Here is a 5,800-nt window from a genome sequence, read left to right on the forward strand (position 1 = left end):
CGGGTGGCCACCCAGTTTGCCCATGCCTGTTAATAAGCAAGGTTAGCTCATCTCTCTGGATTTTGAGGCTCTGCTGCATGGGGAGTTATTAGGTAAACTTCAGGAGATAATACAAGTAATGTAAGGCAGAGGCAGGAAAGAAGCTGGTTTGAAGAGAGACGGCAGCGGTTTGTATTAAAAAGAGGGATTGTCAGGCTGGAGGCAGGTTACTAATAGAGTTCCCCATGGATCAGTCTCAGGGCCAATATTCATTAATATTCTCATTAATGACTGGCACAAGAAGGAAGTGTGAGCTAATGAAATTTGCTGACCCCACACAAGTGCAGAGGAGGCCCAGAATATCCTACAGGAAGGATTGGATGACCTTCAGCAGTGGAGTGCTAGGAGTGTTATTAAATTTAATAGCACAAAGTGCGAGGGTCGTGCATTCAGGAAATAATACCCAGGCATTCTGGTAGAGGCTAGAAATAAGATGAAGAGGAAGACATTGGTGTAACAGGTAATCACAGGTTGCGTGTGAACCACCAGTCATGAATGCAATCCTAGATGTATAGAGATGTAGGATTGCATTCATGACTGCAACACACGGTGGTTCACATGCACCCTGTATATGTATGTATGTGTGTGTGTATATATGTATATATATATATGTGTGTGTGTGTGTGTGTATGCATGTATTCATGCTGTGATGCATTCCTAATATACATCTCGGCTTTTCCTTCAGCTGATATGTATTCATGCTGTGATGCAAAGTACTGGTGAAACCTCTTCTGGGATACTGTTGTCAGTCCTGGGTCCTCATGTTTCTTGAACTGGTGCAGAGAAGGCCTCCTGGGATGACTAAGGGAATGGGGATCCCAACTTGGCTACCCTGCCTTACCTTCTGGCTCACCAGAGAAAACTAAATCGGACTGGATTGTTTCCAGAATGAAAGCCGAGAGTTTAGTAGGAGTCCTCTTTTTGCGTTCAGCAAGAGGTAAGCAGCTATTTAAGCTAAGGGAGAATTTTTGGCACAGGAGCAAATGGACTATAAGATTATGAGCAGGATTATAAAGTGTGCCTCTACCTGTGGTGTAAATGGATAGTGCCTTTGGCTGTTAACCGAAAGGTTGGTGGTTGTCATGCCAGGTCTGGGGCCACTCGGGGATCAAGGTGGTGTTGACAGTCAGGAAGGACAAGCTGGGTTCAAGGTAGGCATGCCTCGTTATCCTCATTTTTTGACCCTACCATGTGGTCTTGTTGCAAAACCCCCCCAAACAACCAAAAAAAACCCCCCTCCAACAGCACACTGGTTGGTGTGAATAGGAGTGTCGCTTGTGAATCGCGGGAAGTGGTTCTTCCCCTCTATTCAGCACTGGTGAGGCCTCACCTGGAGTCCTGTGTCCAGTTTTGGCCCCCATACTTCAAAAACGACATGTACGGATTGGAGAGAGTCCACCATAGAGCAACAAAAATAATCAGAGGCCTGGAAAGCCTTACGTGTGAGGAACGGCTGAAAGAAGTAGGGTTATTTCATCTGGAGAATAAACGACCGGGGCAGGAAGTGGGGTTGATAGGTCTTCAAATACTTAAAGGGTGATTGCAAAGAGGATGGAGATGGGTTTTTCTATGTGGCTGTCGGGGACAAGACTAGGTGCAAAGTCTCAAGCTGCAGCAGGTTGAAAATTAGGAGGAGCTTTCTATGATTGTGGTCAAGCACTGGAATAGGTTCCTAGAGAGGCTGTGCAATGTCCATCCTTGGAAGTTTTCAAGAGCAGGTTGGACGGTCACTTGGCTAGGATGGTTTAGTCGGGCATGATCCTGCCTTGAGCAGGGAGCTGGATTAGATGACCTTGTGAGGTCCCTTCCAGCTCTACTTTGCTATGATCCTATGCGGTGGGTAAGTAATAGTAGAGGTCTGGGTTCAACTCATGAGGTCCCTTCCAGTTTTGTGTTCCCGGTATGGCAAAGACACGTCCCTCTGCTCAGAGGCAGAAAGAGGCACAGACCTGTGTTGTTGATGCCCTGGCCTCCCAGGCCTTCCCCGGCTACCCTACAATGAAGTTGGCAAGTCTTTGCTGGTAAGGGTGACCACAGAGGAGCCCTTCCCCACACTAGTCCAAAGATGAAAAAATTGGCCTGTGCCTCATTGGTATCCCTTACACAACTGCCTGTCCCCCCCACTGTGGAAAGCTGCTTCTTGCCATCTACACATTACCAGTCCTTATGAGTCCAGGACCACTCACTTTGCAGTTTCACAAGTCTCCATGGCTGCATCCTCAACAGATGACCAACCACCACCCAACAGACCGGGAGCAGCTGGACTTCCACAGGTGCCACAGTACACTTCACTAGACGGAGAGGCCGTGCTTGCAGACTGTTCTGCCATTGCAGCTACCGTGGGCAGATTTCTAGGGAAATGGCCTTTTTCTTCTTGGGTTTCTGCTTCTACTGCTGGTTTTTCCAGCTCTGAGGTGCTACGGCCTCTCCCCACCTAGAAGGGTGTCAGGGAGCCCAGCCAGGATTTAATTGCCTAGTGGGCCGCACCTGCCTGGGACTTTGGCAGCCCTACCACAACGAACGATGCCACCTGGCACTGTCTGGACCTCCTGTTTGGCTGCTGGGAGACCTGCTCCCCATTTACCTCCAGCTGTGGAAGCAGACTCCGGGCCAGCCAACAGTTCCTGCTGAAGGTCTGCCCTGGCAAGCCCCTGTGATTGATTAGGGACTGCCAGTGTCCTGGTTTGGTCCTGTTCCTGGACTCCAACTTTTGGATCTTCTTCTTGATCTGGTCATTCAGGGTCTCTCTCCTGAATCTTGCCATGGTTCATCGCTCAGACCCTGCCCCTGTATCCTCCTTTGGATTTGGGGAACTCGTCATCTGCCTCCTGAGCCTTGACGTGGGCTGTTTTGGACTCTGCCGCTGGATTTCCTTCTGGCTTTAGTAAGTTGGTCCCCGACTCCTTCCTCCTGATGGGCCTGTGATTTGCCTCCTGTTCTCTCCCAACAGCTAAGTCAAACCATGCACGACCTAGTTCATCACAAAGGGGTATTCTGTCCCAAGAGCCACTTCAGATGCTCATCTTCATCTTCCTCTCCCCCCTCCATTACCGGCACTGCCCGCAGTGTCAGAAGTGCCATAAGAAACCACCTGCAGGTCTCCAAATGCATGGGCCTGATCCTGCCTTTTAAACTGTCATGGTGCTAGGTGGCACGTCCTCCACGCTGCCTGGCAGCCATGGGGAAAATGGCATTTGCCAAGCTAAAAGGATTCTGGGAGGTTGATTTTCTCACCAGCCCCAGAGATCTGGTAGTTCTCCATAGACATCCTATAATGCATTATGAGAAAAAGCACACAGCAAAATGTTGAGAGGCAGAGCGCTGCAGCGTGGGCTGTGTGCCCTCAACACCCAGCAGCCCATTAGGAAAAAGGTGGAGCTGCGTGAACATCACGATGATTAAGCTTAGTGGCGTGACCAAAGTGCAATACAGTCAAACTGTAGAGTGAACAAAGCTGGCTGATATTAAATCCTCCTGTAGACATGGCCGTGGGGTGGAGCTGGCGGTAATTACTCCTAAACAGCCTGACCGACCTCGAACCCATGTTGGGTCATTTCTGTAGACCTGCATGAAGTGTGACCCATCTCGGAGATGCAGGGCACAAATCCTGCCGTAGCTGACGGGGGTGTGATCTTGGGGTAGGCTCCGGCACTGAGCCAGAGCAGCGTAAGACTGTGATCGTGTCACTGGAGAGAGGCACCAGCCCCCCCACGTGCCTTGCAGAGCTCGCACGAGCAACAGCTGAACTACAGCACCTTTGCAATGTGGCTGCCTCCCAGTAGAAGCGTGTTAAGCTGCGCTGGACTCCCAATGCATCGTCGCTGCGGGTGTGAGGGAGGGAGCAGTCGCAGAAGCCACCCAAGTACCACGTAACCCAGTCAGCAAAAAGGAAGGTGAACAAAGGCCCTCTCCCTCTGCTGGTTGATTTATTTAATTTGCTGACATTTGAAATGTATACCCACTGCAGAGTGGGTCCCCAGCCCCTTCTCTCCATGTGTCCTTGCAAACCAGGCAGCAAAGCAGATGAAACTTCCCCTCCACGCAGTTCTTCTCGGAGGCCCCGTGTCTAACCCCTCGGGCTTCCTGATACGGTCCAGGGACTCTCTACTAGCATCCCATGGAGATCAATAGCACTGCAATATCTGAGTGGGCTACAGTACAGAGCCGACTGCCTTGGGGACTGGTGCTCTGGGCGACCCCTCTCTGCACCTTGGCTTCCCCCCCTACCCTTTGCCTACCTGCACTGTGCAGACCTGCAAGTCCTCTGAGCCAAAGGACATCTCATATTAGGTCTCTACCGTCCCTGGCCCAAGGGGTCCCGCAATGCCAGTCAATGCCATGCCCCTTTGGGCACAGACACGATCCAGCACAGCCATGATGGCAGCAGCACAGGTTTTAACCGGTGCATGCCTTACGCGGGGCAGGACAGGGACAGATGGGCACGAAGAGCTAAAAGGAAGGAGGAAGTGTAAAGCATTGCGCTGTGAAATTTATTTTCATTTGCATTTCTCGGCGCCGGCTTGCTGTGCGCTGGGTTTCGGGCTCTCCTGTAGCCCAGCTCCTCCTGTCGGCGTCCTCAATGAGGCTACTGTCTGCCCAGCTCTATACATATGTGTATATGGGAGGAGCGGTCGGCCGAATCCAAACGTTCATGTAGGTCCTTACCCTGCGTATAGGACCATCACCATCGCTAGGGGGAATGCCGTGTTGGATACGGGGGGCGGACCTGGTAGGGGAGCTGCAGATTCGTGGCCACCTTGGGGACAGTGCCCACCGATCAATCTAATTCACCGTACGGTGTAGGGTGGGTAAGATAACTAGTAGGGTGGAAGTGCTCGACTTACTGAAGTTAAACTCCTGAGCACCAGGAAGGCTAGGCAGTGATGTGCTGCAGGATAAGAGTATGGGCGAGAGGGGAGCCCAGGAAGGGCGGTTGTTTCTAAAGGAAGCGAGCCTTCAGGCGCAGAGGGATCCCGGTGCGAGGGAGAAGTGGGAAAGGAGAAGGCTGAGAGGGGATCTTGTGTCTGCCTACAACCTCATTAGGGGGCTGCAGCAAGGGATGGGAGATGCTCTCTTCACCAGGGCGCCTCTTGGGGTAACGAGGAGCAATGGTCGCCAACGGCCAGAGAGCAGGTTTAGACATCAGGAACCACTCCTTCAGGGTGAGGGGGGCCAAATGGGAATGGGTGGCCAAGGCAGGTGCTCTCCCCTACCCGGGGCTCTTCAAGAGGAGGCGGGCCGGGCCCCTGGCTGGGGCTGGCTCACCCCGGCGCTGCTGCTGCCCAGCGCGGGGCTCGGCCTCGGTGAGCGGCTGGGCCCTTCCCCCGCCCCCGCGCCGGTGCGGCCGGAGCCCCGGGTGTAGGCGCGCGCCTCGCAGTAAGCGAACAGCAGCCTCGTAGGGTGTGTGTGTGTGTAGGGGGGGGGTTATAGATGTGTGCGTGTGTGTGCATAACCCAAGGAGGGGTGGTGTATAGGGCTGTGTGTGCGTGTGGTGATCCAGCCATCCTTGGATCGCAGACGCACCCTCTGCATGCAAACAGTAGCCTCACGGGGCTATCGCCGTCTATATCTGGCTGCCCTCACGAGGCTACTGTTCGTCCGCATCTCGTCATTGTGACTCGTGTGCGTGTGTGTGCGCGCACACGCGTTTGTTTATGGAGCTCGAGACGCGCGTGCATCTCTGCACCTCGGCCCCCCGCACCTGCATCCGCGCCAGCAGGCGGCGCGGCCCGGGCCGGGCGCGGGGGCGTTCGCACCCCTG

This window comes from Crocodylus porosus, unplaced genomic scaffold (assembly GCF_001723895.1).
Source record: "Crocodylus porosus isolate Cpor-Errol unplaced genomic scaffold, CroPor_comp1, whole genome shotgun sequence".
NCBI classification, from domain to species: Eukaryota; Metazoa; Chordata; order Crocodylia; family Crocodylidae; genus Crocodylus; species Crocodylus porosus.